The 18010-nt window shown below is 35.3% G+C and overlaps 1 protein-coding gene across 1 annotated transcript in view; it reads right to left on the bottom strand.

Moving 5' to 3' along the window:
* CERKL (ceramide kinase like) overlaps positions 1–18010 on the bottom strand; it is a 142759-nt gene that overhangs the window by 102156 nt on the left and 22593 nt on the right. The gene's annotated exons all lie outside the window — the stretch shown is intronic.

Here is an 18010-nt window from a genome sequence, read left to right on the forward strand (position 1 = left end):
CACACAAGGCCTAGGACATTCAGAATCTGAGAATATTCAATGTATGAAGAATTCCAGGAACATAAACAAAGCAACATTTCAATAATAATAAATTAGTATCATGCAAGAGACTTCCTGGTACTTACAAGGACAGAGTAAAGTAATGGAAAGAAGAGAATTCACTAACAGAAGTGAGTTTATGACAGGTTGTTGAAGGCAACATGTAAAGGAAAGAAAATTTACATTCTAGGTAAAGTAACACATGTGCAAAAAGGAAACAGAGCAAGATTACTGTGAGTAGAAAGCATTATGAATTCCTGCTATTCTAAAAAGGATCCATCTGAATCTTAACTATAGTCAGACTTTATTTTATAATGGCATGAAATTTTACTGGTTATATTTAAACACAGGTCAGAAAATACTTGTTGTGATAATGGACTATTTCAACTGACTCTTAAAGTAGAAGTGTTTTATACTTTTTAAAAAGTACTTTCAAAACTCCCACTCTGGCCAACATGGAATCACAGGGAATGCTTTTACCTTCTGCATGAAACAACTAAAAGAGCACACCAGAGAAAGGAAACATCAGTTTCAGACGTGGGACATTAGGTAGCACAGGACAGTGATCCTGAGAGAGGGAAAACAAAGAAGCCATATGATTACAAGCCGACTGTCCCAGGCCACAGGGAGCAGAACCCTGGTGGAGCCTGGTTGTCTCCCTGAGTTGAGGAGGTTTGAGGAGCCCGGAAAGCCAAGATGACTTAGAGTTCACTTGGAAAATTATTATAAAAAAGAGAGCTGCACAGAAAGAGAACTCTGTAGATCTGCCCCCTGAATCTTCAGCTGAGCATGGATCTGTATATGTGTGAGGCCAGGGAAAGAATTACCCAAAGGATTAGAGAGAAAAACACTCAGAGATCACACAGGTGTTTCCACCAGCCAAAGTGCAAAAATAGTGAAATTCATGGGACTTTGGGGAGAGTACTTAAAAAAGTATTGTCTCATTAGTAAGCTGACCAAAGTCTGCTCTGATTCCACCTAACAAAGCTTAAGAGCAAGACTCAAAAGGATTCAAGTGTTTCCAAGTAACTTAACATCCTAGAACAAAGCTCAGAGTATTTACTGGAGCTGCAAAGAACATTTTGGTACATGACTCTTTTTGAATTATGGTTTTCTCAGGGTATATGCCCAGTAGTGGGATTGCTGGGTCATATGGTAGTTCTATTTTCAGTTTCTTAAGGAACCTCCATACTGCTCTCCACAGTGGCTGTATCAATTTACATTCCCACCAACAGTGCAAGAGGGTTCCCTTTTCTCCACATCCTCTCCAGCATTTATTGTTTGTAGATATTTTGATGATGGCCATTCTGACTAGTGTGAGATGATATCTCACTGTAGTTTTGATTTGCATTTCTCTAATGATTAATGATGTTGAGCATTCTTTCATGTGTTTGTTGGTAATCTGTATATCTTCTTTGGAGAAATGTCTGTTTAGGTCTTCTGCCCATTTTTGGATTGGGTTGTTTGGTTTTTTGATATTGAGCTTCATGAGTTGCTTGTATGTTTTGGAGATTAATCCTTTGTCAGTTGCAGGACATGGAAGCAACCTAAGTGTCCATCAACAGATGAATGGATAAAGAAGATGTGGCACATATATACAATGGAATATTACTCAGCCATGAAAAGGAACGAAACTGAGTTATTTGTAGTGAGGTGGATGGACCTGTCATACAGAGTGAAGTAAGTCAGAAAGAGAAAAACAAATACTGTATGCTAACACATATATATGGAATCAAAAAAAAAAAAAAAAAGAAAATGGTCAGAAAAACCGAGGGGCAAGACGGGAATAAAGATGCAGACCTACTAGAGAATGGACTTGAGGATACGGGGAGGGGGAAGGGTAAGCTGTGACGAAGTGAGAGAGTGGCATGGACATATATACACTACCAAACGTAGGGTGGATAGCTAGTGGGAAGCAGCCGCATAGCACAGGGAGATCAGCTCAGTGCTTTGTGACCACCTAGAGGGGTGGGATAGGGAAGGTGGGAGGGAGGGAGATGCAAGAGGGAAGAGATATGGGGACATATGTATATGTATAACTGATTCACTATGTTATAAAGCAGAAACTGACACACCATTGTAAAGCAATTATACTCTAATAAAGATGTTGAAAAAGAAAAAGAAAAAAAAGTATTTACAGGAATACAAAAATATTTAGCAACTCTAAATGGTAAAATTCACAATTGCTCTCATTCAATCAAAAATCACTACACATGTAAAAAGGCAGAAAAATACCAGCCATGATAAGAGACAAAGAAATCAATAGAAACAGATGTAGAAATGGTACCAGCACTAAAATAGCCCCTGGAAGCAGAGGCCCTCTCTCAGCTTTCTTAGCCCTTAAGCAGGCATAAAGATATTCTCAGACTGGAGCAAAAATTTTCAGGTGATTTAAGAAGTTCTTTCTCTGCATTATCAGGGAGTTTGGGGGGCCTTCCCCAACCATTCTGCAAACAGCCCAATTGCTCCCAAAGCACATGTACAACTGAAAAAGAAACAAAGACAAGTTCTTCTCTCAGTGTTTATGGCAGTGGGATAGGGTGAAACCACGGGCAAATTTTCAGGCCTGTCATTTCCTCAGAAAGCTCAAGCTTCAGGTCTGTGTACTGTCTACTTCTATTGTCACCCAGTGACCTGAGAATCAATACCCTCAAAGTATCACTTCAATGGGAAACATTTATATATTCTAGAAAATAAAACAGCCATCACTATTACTACAATCATCACTTAATCAACAGAGTGAAAATAATGTATCATCAGAAGCCAAAATGTCCCATGTGCCTTCATGAACAGAGTGAATCAACCCACCCACTTTTCTGTAAGTACTAATGGATTAACCCATGTTGGTAAGATTGACTTTCCTCTAGTTCAATGGCTCTCAATCTCTTTGGTCTCAGAGCCGATTTACATTCTTAAAGACTGAGGGCCCCAAATAGCTTCTGTTTATGTAGGTTATATCTATTGTTATTTACTATATTAGACATTAAAACGGAGAATTTTTTAAACACAAGAATACAAAGCACACACTGCATTAGCCATCAGGGCAAAGATGTCACCACATATCTCAGCCTCTGGAAAACTCAACTGTACCCTTGAGAGAGAATAAGAGTGAAAATAACAAATAACTCCTTAATAAAATTATGAAAATAGCTTTGCCCTCCCAAACTCCCTGAGAGGGTCCTAGAACACACTTTGAAAATGCAGCTTTAGCATATTTTAGATTGTTCCCTTTGATCATATAATAAAGTTAGGACCTTTTACAGACTCAACTTTTCAATTAACTAAAATTCTTGTTTCCACTTGAATACTCCAAATTGGTACAGAATGACCAGTGAGAGTTCCTCCAATCTGCCTCCTTTGTTACAATATCCCAATAGCTTTGAAAATAACCCTTCTTTCATATAACAGCATAGTGTTTCAAGCTCATCTGGATTCCTCAAGGAGCCCTGGTTCCTTCTCAGGAAGAATATCTTAGAAACTAAAAGCTGGACAGTATATATGAGGGAAAGCTGGACAGTATATATGAGGGAAACCAAGCTCTTTCACAGTAAATCATCATTAAGATATCTGCAGCTGGTGGGCTTAGTCCAAGTTATTTGCACTTGTTGAGCAGGTAGGCATATGGCCAGGGTCTCTAGAACAATTGGGAGGGGCCAGGGAGATCTTACATCCTTCCTCTACCTTCAAGAATGGAATGAAGCAGGCTTTCAAAGGTCCCAACAAATCCTCACCCTGTGGTATGTACTGTCTGTATGGCGAATGATACCTTGTGAAGTGTAAAGAAACTGGCCTCCCATATATGGGTGCTGCTGGGTGTTTCCTTCATACAGCTAAATGTTATAGATAGGCCATAGCACTTACCTACCCTAAAGGAATTTATGTTCTTGATTATATCTGTGAGTACTTTTCCAAAAATCAGTTAAACAATCAATAAAGTTGAACATCTTTTATTTTTCATTTGTATTTCTTAAAAGAGTTGCCTCTACAAATGCATTTCCCTATTTCTATTTGGTTGCTTGTCTATTTCTTACTAATTTGTAGGAGTACTTCAAATATTCTTGAAATTAATCCTTTATTATATATGCATGATATATGTTACAAATAATTTCTTCTAGGCTAATCTTATAATTTGTTATAACCTTGTGTCTCATATCAATTTGATTATTTACAAGTCAAACATACAGCAAATAAGATCTCCAAAGGAGGGAAGTAGAAAGGGAGGGAAGGACCACTGAGGAAACAAAAAGAGGGATGAAATATATACTTTTCACTCGAAGTCCTGTATTAGTCTGAATTCCTTGCCGTGTGTACTGTACTTTGGCAGTAGACAATTCAATGACCATTCCTAGTTAAAATCTCTTGTAAACTGCAAAATTTAAAGATACTAAACCAACAGCCAAGATCCAACTTAGTAGTTAAAACTAGAAGAACTTATGGAAACAGGGCAAGAATACCTATTATCATTCTTACTATTCTCAATTATTCTGGACATTCTGGTCACTATCATACATAAAGAAAATGAAATGGGCTTCCCTGGTGGCGCAGTGGTTGAGAATCCGCCTGCCGATGCAGGAGACGCGGGTTTGTGCCCTGGTCCGGGAAGATCCCACATGCCGCGGAGCAACTAAGCCCGTGAGCCATGGCCGCTGAGCCTGCGCGTCCGGAGCCTGTGCTCCGCAACGGGAGAGGCCACAACAGTGAGAGGCCCGCATACCGCAAAAAAAAAAAAAAAAAAAAAAAAAAAAAAAAAAAAAAAAAAAAGAAAATGAAATAAAAACAACTGATGGTGGAAGGGATAGAGGAACAGCTGAAACTATAACTATTTATAGATAGTATCACAATATATTCACAAAACTCAAAAGAATCAACTTAAAACCATTAGAACTAATAAGAATAGCCAGTAAGGAAGCTGGTTACAAATATATCAATACCTAGAAAGAAAGCATAATGGAGATAAAGAGATCCTATGCAAATTATTATCCAGGAACAAATTTAGCAAAATGATCCTGGACTTGCTTGGGTGGAAAAGGCCATTCAAAATAAACTGAGAGACAAAGAATTGAATAAATGAAGGCATACCAAGTTCGAAGATTACATATTTTTATGCCAGTATTCTCATTATTAATAACTACTTTAATGCAATTCCAGTCAAAATCTCAATGGTATTTTCTTTGCTGTAAGGGGCAAGGAACCTAATCAAGTGATTTGCAAATTTTCTTGGAATAAATATATTAGTGAAGAAAATGTTTTAACAGTAATGAGGGGGAGTACATACCCAGTCAGATAAAATACTATTTTTTAAGGCTATAATAATTTAAACATCTAGGAATAGATAAATGAATGGTCTAAAGACATACTTGTAAATATTTTAAATCACTAATATGATAATGGTAGTATCCAAGTTCAGTGGGAAATATTCAGTAAAAGGTGATTCAGAACTGGTTCACCTTTAAAAAAGAAAAGAAAAACTAGATCTCTATTTCATAATATACACCAATATTCCTAGATTAGAAATAACTTTATATAATCATAAATTAGTAAAGCCATAGCATGGCAATAAAGGCAGACATTACAGAGACTGAGATACTCAACATAAAAGTTATTTAATGCCAATAAATTCCTAAAGACCCATAAGCAGAAGTCACAAACAAAGGCCAACTGGGCAGAAATATGTGCAACATATGACAGTTAAATAATCTATTTAATCAAGAAAAGAAACACTTCAGTGGAAAAGTACATAAAAGGCCCAGGCAGGCATTTCACAAAAGAAGAAATGCAAATTGACCAATGAACATATGAGAAAGTTCAATCTAATTAGTAATCAAAGAAATGCAAATGAAAACAACAAGATACCATTTTTTGCCTTTTAGATTGGCACAAGATCAAAAATAACGCTCAGTGATGGTGGCGGTAAAGTGAACCAGTCCCAGCACTGGTGGGAATGCAAAAATGGTAACTGCTGGAGAACAAGTTGGGAATACGTATCAAAAGATTTCAAAATGTTAATTGCAGCATTTATAATAGCAAAAATATTTGAAGCAATATTCATGTTCTTCAACAGGAGCACAGTTTAATCATAATCTTCAACTCACAAATGAGCTAATTAGATTTTTGTGTTCTAATCTGGAAAGACACTCATGTTAAGAGGTATGAATAAGTGGAATAAAAGCAAGTGACAAAATAATCTGAGAGATTTGATCTCACTTTCTTTAAAAGGAGAAAAAACCCAAGGGGAAAATAAACAGTGGTTACCCATGAAAAGAGAGATATGAGGGAGTATAAGATTAATTTTTTCTTAAAAACCTCCCTCTCTCTAGTCAGCATTAGATTTTATATTTTTTTAAAATGGAGAGAAGGGAAAATGCTTTAAAAATATGCATATTTTTGATCCAGCAATTTACGTCAAGGAATTTACCCTAAGGGAATAAGTAACATGCACAATTCAGCTAAAAGAATGCTTACCCAAGCATTACTTGAGTGAAACTTGGAAACAACCTAAATATGAAATAACAGAGTATTGGTTCTGATAAATGAAGCATAGTCATATACCAGAATGCAATTCAGTCATTAAAATGTAGAAATCTGACTAGAAAAGTGTCTAAAACAGTACACATTTCCATTACTGTTTTGTATATATTTACTGAACACATAATGCATGTGGAATATATTTCCATATGCACATATGTATGAAGATGCATATGAAAACTTGGAAGGAGGATGAGTGTGATTTAGTTTGTGTATATGAATTTCTAATTTTCCTACAATGAAAGTATTTCTGTAATTAATTGAAAAAGATGATTTCCTTTGCTCATCCTAAAATAGTTCCTGATCATAGTTTTAATTGTTAAAATCCCATTTTCTAAAATGTAAGGGTAGCTAATATTTAATGAGCATGTGCTATATCATTGCTATAAGCACTTCACATCTATTATCTCAGTTAATCCTTAACCCGTGGATCTACTAACCTGAGGTAGATACTTTTTCCTAAAAGAGAAGGAATTCAGGCCACAGTGTTTACATAACTTGTCCACGGTCATACATCTGGTAGGGGCCAGATCCAAGATTTAAATCCAGGCAATTTGACTGGTCTTTACCCACATTTCACATTAGTAAGGACCTTCTTCAAGTAAACACACACTCGTCTGACCCCCTGGATCTGTTTTTTATTCTAGTCAAACTTAAAACAGTAGGCAAACCATTGTTCTGTCTCTAACTAGTCTGTAGGAAAACAGCAAACCACCAATGTGTCTCTTTTATTTATTTTTAAAAATAAATTTATTTATTTATTTTTGGCTGCATTGGGTCTTCATTGCCGTGCATGGGTTTCTCACTGCAGTGGCTTCTCTTGTTGCAGAGTATGGGCTCTAGCTGCATGGGCTTCAGCAGTTGTGGCTCACGGGCTCTAGAGCTTAGGCTCAGTAGTTGTGGTGCACGGGCTTTGTTGCTCCACGGCATGTGGGATCTTCCCAGACCAGGGCTCGAATCCATGTAGCCTGCATTGGCAGGAGGATTCTTAATCACTGCACCACCAGGGAAGCCCCACTGACGTGTCTTAACTGAGTAGTAGAGTTGATCCTTAAAGAACTCAGGGCTTAGGGGTGCAACCTCAGTGCTGTCAAAAATCCTCATATAATTTATAGCTGTCCCTCCTCCCATTCGTGGTTCCACACCTAAGGATGCAAACAACCACCCGCTATTTACTATTTTTAAAAATCTGCATATATATGGGTTGGTTTTTTTTTTTTTTTTTTTTTTGCGGTACGCAGGCCTCTCAATGTTGTGGCCTCTCTCGTTGCGGAGCACAGGCTCCGAACGCGCAGGCTCAGCGGCCATGGCTCACGGGCCCAGACGCTCCGCGGCATGTGGGATCTTCCCGCACCGGGGCACGAACCCGTGTTCCCTGCATCGGCAGGCGGAGTCTCAACCACTGCGCCACCAGGGAAGCCCCTGCATATGTATGGACGCATGCAGTTCAAACCCACGTTGTTCAAGGGTCAACTGTATTTCATCTGAAACTTCAGGGTAACCTTCAAGGAAATGGAAAGTTAGATTGTAGCAACCAGGAGCTGACAGAAGTGAAAATTCTGAAAAGCCCTGTAACTCTCTGCGTGGTATTTCCTGCTTTCCCTGCTCAGGTTTCTAATCTCTTCCCACATTTGCCCACTGATTCGAATTTGGGGTTTTCACATGGTCTCTTTATCAGGGTGACAACAGGAAACTAAGAGGAAGAACTACAGATTTAGAACAAACATTTTGTTTTTATTTGAAATGAAAATAAAGATAATTGATCTGCAAATGTTCTTCAGCACTCTTTCTCAACAGCTATAGAGATCTCTCAGGTGCCAATTTCCTACATAGTAATTCTGGTCTGTTATTCATTTCTCCAATGTTAATCATTTACATGACATGAGTAAATCTGCCCAGTTCTCTCTAATCACAGGATACACCTGATTTTGAATAAAACTGTTTCCTAACATATGTGAAGATGTGTATACTAGTTTTATAGAAAATTATTTTCTTCTGAATATGGTCTTTAAGATTAAAATTTATTAGAATTCTGTGAACTTGAATTTAGAATGGTTTTATTTAATGGCTTGGAACTGTCTAAATATTGTTTAATCCATCATCAGATTAGATGGTGCTTGTCTATGTCTTTGTTTTGCTTTTTTAAGTTCTTAAGATATAAGCAGTGGGCCAGCTGGCTCTGCGGCAACAGGACATTGGTTTCCAAGACTCTAAAGAGAGCTAAGGCCAAAGGGTCCTCAGGTTTCTAGGTGGAAAGCCCTCAGGCTAACAACCCCCAGTGAAGGCTGAAGGTTCTAGAGATCACCTGATAGGATAAGCTAAAAATCTAAGAAGGTCACTGTTTCTCCTCATACCAAAACACTTACTCTTTGGGACACATTTAGAAAATACAAATATTTATGAAAAACATGATTAAAGAGAGAAAAAAAAGAAAATAAACCATATTCAGAGTGAAGACTACTGTTTTAGGGTCTATAAAAATTGACCACTTATCTACACCCCTTTATAAGTAATACCTTAAGAATGACTCAGACTCTCTTTATTCTCTATGCGAATCAGAAAAATACTGCTTTTGATTTATAACCTATTTTATTTGTAAATTTATATATGCTGAAACATATTTAGGTCTTTTATCTCTGCTTACTTTTTCATCTGCAAGATAGCTGCTTCAATCCCCACACCAGCCACCTCTGTTATAGTATACAACCAGTTTCTGCCATGTATAAAAGCAAATGTTTTCATAATGTGGCAAAAGCCACATTTCCATGCACAACCTAACACATGCAGGCAGTATGTAAAAGAGGAGTTAAAAAAAATTTTTTAATTAAAAAAAAAATACTTTGGGGGGATGTAGTTTAAATATAACTTTAATTTTACCTTAATGTTAAAACATAGCTTTACTGGTGAAAAATATGAAGTCAAACTTTATCCAGAAATTGATATTTGATAATAGTAGATAAAAATATGAGAATCATTTATAGACACTTTCTCAGATTATGAGAATTAAAACCTTACAGATGATATATATTTGTATATGTTTTTCTTTTTGGCAAGTGGTTTATTATTTGAAATCTATTGGTTCATTAGGATCATATTGGTGATAGCTAGTTGTTTCAGAACATTAACTGTCCTCTCACATTACTTACATAGATGCTGGGGACCATCTGTTCCAGCACAGGATTTAAGTATACGTCTATTGGATATCATGCTATTTATTTAATTCAGCACCCACTTCCTATTGTTGTATTTTCTTGGGGGGAAAAGTCAATTTAATTACAAGGAATAAAGATAACCTCTCTTGGCAGGTTACCCTGTCACCATGAGAGCAAAGCAGGACCTGCTTAAAGTAGGTTACAGTGGTTAACAAGAAGAATAAAACCAACAACACTTAAGAATATTTAGCAAAGGTTTAACAGAAATAGAACAGTGAATGGCACTTTTAAAAATATTACTGTAAGCCCAGGGCTTGTCTAAATCAATCTTGGCACATCTGTCTGATGCAGACCGTAAACAGGATTAGAGATGGATTTATCTGCCTGGCGCTAATTGCGTTCACAGTTCCTGCACATGTCCACTCTTTAAAATACTGCCTGAAAAACAAGCCTGCCTGATAGATGGCTCCCACAACAGAGTGTAGACACACACTTATGGTATATTAGATGGTTAAGCAATGTGATGTCTAACAATTTTTTTTCCAGCTCTTCAGAATTACTTATCTAATCCCCTAATTAAAAATACAAAATTCTGTTTGAATACACCACATACTGAGATAAATCTGTGAAGCAAGGGACCAATAAATTTGAATACACTTTAATTGTAAGAAGAAAACACAATTTAATTGTTAATAATCAGGTTAAACCAGGGTTTAAACAAATAGGGCTGCGCCAGTAATTTACTGAAAAACCATCACAATGCATTACTATCCTCAAGAATTATGACTTAACATGTTAGCATAAAAGTTTAAGTTCCTAAATACATACACTTATCAAGAGTGACAAGAAATAGAATTATCTAGTAAAATAATTATAGAGGAAATTCTAAACTTATCACTTACTGAGAGATAAATGCCAATCCCATACCAAAAAGTCACATTTTTGTCATACCAAATAAAAAATTAATGCTCAATTTCTTAGCTGCAATTTTTTTTCCCACTTAGTTATTTCTATCATGTGTAAACAGCTTAGGTCCTTCTCTTAAGAACTAAGCACCTGGAGATACATAGGTACTTTTGCATGAAGTCCTAAATGAACAAATCAGGCAAAAAATTAAATATTATTCTTTGTTTTGATGATTTGAAATATAGACAATAAATATGTAATTCTTTATTCAAAACAACATTTAATGCCTATGATAGAGTGACATTAACAATTTTAAATTATAGTCTGTTTAATCACAAATACCACATAAAATCAGTATTTTAAAAATCAGTATAATTGAAAATTTAGGTTGACTTCCAATCATAGACAATCTTCTGTTCTAAAGCTCTTTTCTTGATACATAATTTATTCATGTTCCATATATCTTAGCGAGCTCTTAGAAATCAGTTTTTTTTCCTATATCTACCATTAATAAAAGTATATCTATACTTACACTATTGTTTTATACAGACAAATAATGGAGAAATCGGCAAATTAAGTCAATCAATTAGATATTCTCAATGTGTAGTCTCAGAAGGTATATAGGGTCAACATGATTTTTATAATAATACTAGAGATGTTACTTGCCTTTTTCACTGTGCTGACATTTGCATGGATGGTGAAAAGGCAATAGTGGTTAAAACTCCTGGTGTCACCATGAATCAAGGCAGTGACACTAAATTCCATTAATAATTGTTGCATCCTTCATCACCTCAAACTCACAGTTTAAAAAAAAAAGTTTCACTTAACTGTCCTTGATGAAGCAGCAACACTTTAATTTTTTAAAAAAATCCTTGCTCTTTAGTATATTACTTTCTAATATTATATGTGGTGAAATAGGAAATGTGCAAAAATCATTTCTGCTACAAATGAAAGTGATGGCTCTCTCCAGGAAAAGCACTTATACCCTTTGCATTATGACTAGCTGGATTTTGTGGAAGACCATTTTTGCTTGAAAGATGGACTAACAGACTATGGTATTCAGACATGAGTATTTGGTAAATGTTTTCTGGGAATTGAGCAAAGTGAGCCAGTCACTCAAGCAAAACAACTGAGAATATTTGTTGTCACTGATAAAATTCCAGCCTTCAAACAAAAATTAGAATTTTGTAAAACTTGTATCTGTCACAGTGAGCTTGACAGCTTCCCAATATTTAAAGAATCTTATGATGAGATTGGCAGTGCTGTTAATGTATCTGATATTTTAAACATATTACATAAAATGTGTCAACATTTGGAAGCTCTATATAACTCAGCAGACCAAATTTTCCAAATAGTTAATGCAGCATATTATAAAATCATGCATATGAAAGATTCATTCAAAGTGCAAGATGGACCAATAAATTTTCAAATAGCAGACTACAAAAGGTTAATTGATGTCTTCAGATCCTGCTTTGTAACTAACATTTAAGAAATTAGCACTTACCAAGTTTTACCAAAGTATCAAAGAAGGATATCCACAATTACCTGAATACATTATTAAAATACTTCTTTTCTAAGCAAACATCTGTGTGAAACTGGATTTTCCTTATACACTTTAACAAAAACAAGATATTCACAACAGAGTGCAGAAGCACTCTTGAGAATTCAGCTGTCTTTTATTAAGCCTTCTATTAAAAAAGACTGTGTCGTCTATAAAAGAGATTTGCAAACTGTAAAGCAGTCAAGAAAGTGGCATTGATTTTTTGTTTTGGAAAATAGTTATTTTTAGTCAAAATATTATTTATGTTAAAATGCAATGGACTTATTATTGTGATTTTTAATGAATTAATATTTTGAATGTTTAATCTCTAATGTGATAAATATCAATGCGTATAACTTATATAAACAAAAGCTCTTTGTGGTTTTCAATAATTTCAGAGTGTAAAGGAGTCCCAAGACCAAAAAGCTCAAGAATCCCTGGTCTATCTATAATGTTGTAGAGATAGGCCTAACCTTAAGAAAATGCAGCCTAAAGATGTCATGATTCATGCATTTTATCTTTCATCATCTTGTAACAAACAACTAAGATTATATCATTAATTTTTTTAGACTGCCTATGCAACAAGTCCCTATTACATATGAAACCTAGCGAAATAAAAGAAAATTTCAAAATGTCATATTCTGTATTTCATATTCTATAGCATGACTTTATCATGCAATTGACTGGGTTTTGTCATTTTCACTTCAGCAAGAGCACTCACGTGCATCTATTGGGACTATGTATTACTCAATTTTACTATCTACTTATATATTTACTCCTGTCATTTTATACATCTACTTCCATTTCTATTCCTTAGGAAAAACATTTATAAATGAGGAGTCTCTGAGAACGGCACCAACAGAAAATATGACATTAATTGAGTCATCTTAATCTTATAATCTAGTATTTTTTGGCATTATCAGTTCAGTTATGTATATCAATTCACAGGATTTACAGTTCACATATATCCTACTAGATGACCTTTGCAGATTCCCCATGAACCTCAGAAGTACAGTAATCGGTCTTCCTTTTTCTAGTTTCTCAGTAATTCACTTCAACAATATCTTTACCGTCCTCCTCATCTCTAATCTCTGTATCCCAGCATCTAACTCAATGCTTCAAACACAGGCTAGGTTTCCAATAAAAGTTTGTCATTGACTGTATTTACCATCAATCAGATAATATCTTAATGATAGTGTATGCATTTCAACCTCTGAACCTTTGCTCCTTCATTACCCAGCAAATGGAAGGCCTTCTTGACTCTAGTCTTTTCAAACATTAACCATCTGTCAAAGCACACTGAGCCCCTCCTCCGAGAGACATCCTTCATTTTCCAGTCCCTCTGAACTCCTCTGGCCCAGTACTACTCAGTTGAAATGCAGTCACATATCAGAAGTTCCTAACTTCAGAGAGGTGAAGGCACAAAGGTCCTTCAAAGCCTTTTAAGAACTCATCAACAAGTTACATATATATTTTTTCCCACACTAGTTAAGTGGTGGTTTTAAAAAACAGCAATGGGGGAAGGATTAGAGAAAGATCAGACTGTAATAGTTTAGGATAAATCCAAAAGCTTATTTCTTCAACATGTCTGAACACCTAACATTCCAGGCACTTCTGTGTGGATATTAAAATGCTAATATTAACATAGTGATCTCCATGGACAACTGTTTCTAAGAGAACAAAGATTAAGGAGTTCTTCATCTTTCATGGCCTGGAACTGCACTGTGGAAATAGGACCAAATCTAAGCTACAATGATGGCTTCTATTGCCAGCATCTAAGGACAATGCCTGCATATGGGCTTCCTGCCTGGCAAAGGCCCTTACATCTCACAGTCCAAGCTGGCTCACTGATACTCTTTTCTTCTGAGGACCTCAAAGACAGTCATGATGACTTCGTTTTCACCTCTGCCATTACTAGCAATCAATGCCCTACCTATGCAGGTCCCATCCCCCATTACCTCATAGTAGTCACAGTGAAGTTACCACACAGCCCTCCAGATAATCTACAGGGTTTTGCTACCAAGAGACACTAAAAAGCTCACTTTTATACCACTCCCATTCAGTTTTACCTTCAAGACTGTCATTATTTGCTCCTAAGAAGCCAAAAAAGTATTCAGAATAATGACTATAAATCCGGGGTATCTGAAATTAGCACATGCAGATCCGTGTTGCTGGTAGGAAACAGAATCATTACATCAGAGGCTAAAGGAAGTAATAATTTTCACTTGATGAAGATTGATCTTAGTACCAGGAAGGGAAAAGTTCAGCTGAAGAGCCAAGACAGCTAGGAAGAGAATGCCACCATCCTGACCATCCAGAAATGAACTGGAAGAAATTCACCTATCAGCCTCCAGGACACCTGAACTTATCATTAGTCCACCTTCCATATGCCAGAAATGGCACATCTGTGGTCAAGGAACCACTGTGTGTGTGTAGGAAGCAAGGGGGGACAATAAAGAGAAACTGCCAGAAGCTACTTTTATACTGAACATACAAAAGTAAACTTAAATACAAACATATTCACAATAGCCAAAATACAGAAACAACCTAAGTGTCCACTGACGGATAAATGGATATAGAAAATGTCACACACACACACACACACACACACACACACACACACACACACACACACACACACACACACTGGAATATTATTCAACCATAAAAAGAATGAAATCTTGCCTTTGGGATAACATGGAACATTGAGGGCACTATGCTAAGTGAAATGCCAAAGAAAGACAAATACTGTATGATCTCACTTGTATGTAGGATCTTAGAAAACAAAAACCACAAGCTCATAGACAGAAAATGGACTGGTGGTTGCCAGAGGCAAGGGGTAGGGGGTAGGCAAAATGGGTGAGGAAGGTCAAAAGGTAAGAACGTCCAGCTTTAAAATAAGTCATGGGGATGATGATACAGTCATTCAGCATGGTGACTATAGCTAATAATATTGTATTGCATATTTGAAAGCTTCTAGTAGAATAGATCTTAAAAGTTCTTATCACAAAAATTAAAATTTTGTGAATATGGTGATGGATGTTAACTAGACATTGTGGTGATCATTTCAAAATATAAACAAGTATTGAATCATTATGTTGTACATCTAAAACTAATATATGTTACATGTACACCTCAAAAAATACACATTTGAGATATTCTAAAAATATTTGTAAATCCTTATTAATTTGATAAGGATTTGTAGGCCTAGACTTAGTGGAGACAAAGGAAAAGTGATAAACAATTTTAATGTAGCTGATCATGGTTTTACTAAAAATTTCCAACTTAATAACTTTCAAGACAAAGTTCATGTTTATTTTTAATATGCTAGGCACATGGGTGATGTAGCCCTTTACTTCATTTCCACAATTAAAAGCATATACTGGACAAACATGTTTAGTTTCTGTTTTGTTTTTGGCATTCAAAAACTCTAGATAAGTAAATCCAGTGAGAATTGATTCACTAAGAAAGAAATATTAAAATGAAGTTACCAATAAAATGTAGTCAAATATCCTAACTTTTAAATTTATTTTCAGTTGGACTTAGGCAAAATGTAAAAATAAATTACATCTTAATAAACACACATACAAAAACTATAAATTATGCTAGTCAGTTGATACCATTTAGGCTCCTCTTCACAAAAAATATGACCTTCTACCTACCTATTTGAAATGAAATTTTAAAAGCCATTTGGAGTAGAAATTAGAAGCTAATATTTTTTCTGAAAAAGCCTTAAATTGATTCAAAGAGTCTGATATGAAAATAAGCTCAATGTTTGACCTTGATGTTCTACATATATGGTATTTATTCAGTTACGTTCCCAATTAAAGAGTTTTAAAGTAATAGTTTCTTCTCCATGCCTTTCGTTATAATTTTTACCACATAATTAGTACTATGATAAAAGACCAAAATTAAAGGTAAAGGTAAGAAAGTATTACTTTGATAATGTGAAAATTTTAGAAAATTTGAACATTTTAGATCAAGTATATATTTAATTACACCATATAGCATGTAATGGAAGCAAAATAGCTTGTAGGATTACAGCAAGCCATCTTCTCCACTGTGCTGTAATACTACTGTCAGTAATTTTTTTAGAAAGATAAATTTGATATCAATACGATGTGACACAACTGCATCAAACCTTAATTTCACTCACAGTAAGAAGTCACAGGATTAAATAACACTGTGCAGTCTTTTAGAAAAGTTTATTGCTTCCAGATGGATTCAAGTTTCCTTTCAGCCCCGATTACATCTAATATGCACAGGGTGCCAACATTATAAAGGACAGAGTCAAAAATATCATTTATATAGATAGCAAGGGGCAGGGTGGAGGAACACTGTCTTCTAAGTAGGTTGTGCTGATCAGGTTTTGACTATTTTTAAGAAATTATAAGAAACATTTTTTTAAAAAAACAAACGTCATACTATGTAAATGTCTTGAATGATGGCTGTTCCACAGAAAAACACAAATCTACAGCGAAGTATCCATAAGATGACTCCTAGCTCAAGCTGCATGCTCTCTGCCCCCATGTTGGGTTGTGCCATGTGTCACACCGCATGAGGCTTACCACCAAGATGTCCACCTGTGCCTCTGTGGCAGAAGAGGCAACTATGTTTATTTCATTTAATAGCACTGTTGAATATAAGCCATGGTGATCACATACAAAGACCTTCAAAAATACTGACTACTTAAAGGCACGTTTGATAAGTTAAAGGATGCAAGTCAGTCAGTACTTATATTTAAAATAGCATTTTCTTAAGCAACTGAAGTATTAGTACCATAATAAATAAAATCCTTTCCATAAAACCCAAACAAAGAAAGCTCTCCCTGTCATGTGGATTAAAAAATAAAATCACATCTGCTCTATCTAGTCTATGAGAGAAAAGCAATAAAAATTCATGATTGAAGAAGGATTTCAGTCTGTACGCCAGGAGCCAACTTTTTAAAATACAGTAAAATTCTAGTAACACTCCCATTTTCTTAAATTTAATTTTTCAAATGTTCTGAAAGTGCTATACAAATTAGGAATTTGATTAAATATAAATGTTAAGCAATTTATTATGTATCCTCCAAAACAGATTAGCAATTTAAATACAATTATGGTCTCACAGATCGAAAGAAGAGAAAAATGATTAATTTCTGGAAGGACATAAAATTTTTCTTGTTGGAGAACCACTGGGAAAAGTGGTACTACCCTAATTCCTACTCATGCCTAACTTTCTCCAGTGGATACTCAACCAAAACTAAGACAAAAACCATTACAGTCCTTTACTACTCACATTTTCTTTAGAGAGAAATAAGTTCATGTATATAAGGGTTATAAGTGAATGTTAAGATTTCGGGTGATATTAATTCAAGTTCTGAACTTTTCTATTAATTTTATACATGATACTTTAAATGTATATGAGAATTTAAATTTTAAATTTTACTTACATTCAAATAGTGACAATATATCCTTGATCAACTGCATGAAAATGCTCTAAGACACAGGGTGATCAAAAAAGGATGAAATTATACTAAAAATTTGACTTAAAGTTACATGCCAAATCAATAACAGATCAATGAAACAGAATCCAACCGATTAGGCTACCAGGCACTGAAGTAGGTAATGGGTTTTGTGTCAGCAGATGATTCAGCCATTAAGTATTTCTGATTTCAAATACTAATATGTGTTTGAGTTAACTATCACTCATCAAAGAGTTCTTTGTTTTTGATAATGGTTAACTGTTCTTAAACTGGTCACACTTTCTCCTAAATAACACATATTTGAGTGAAAAATGATTTGAGCTTCTTTCCTTCTTTCAATAATTGTTAACTAGACACTTTCCACATGCCAGACTTGCTCTA

This window comes from Kogia breviceps, chromosome 2 (assembly GCF_026419965.1).
Source record: "Kogia breviceps isolate mKogBre1 chromosome 2, mKogBre1 haplotype 1, whole genome shotgun sequence".
In the NCBI taxonomy this organism is placed as follows: Eukaryota; Metazoa; Chordata; class Mammalia; order Artiodactyla; family Physeteridae; genus Kogia; species Kogia breviceps.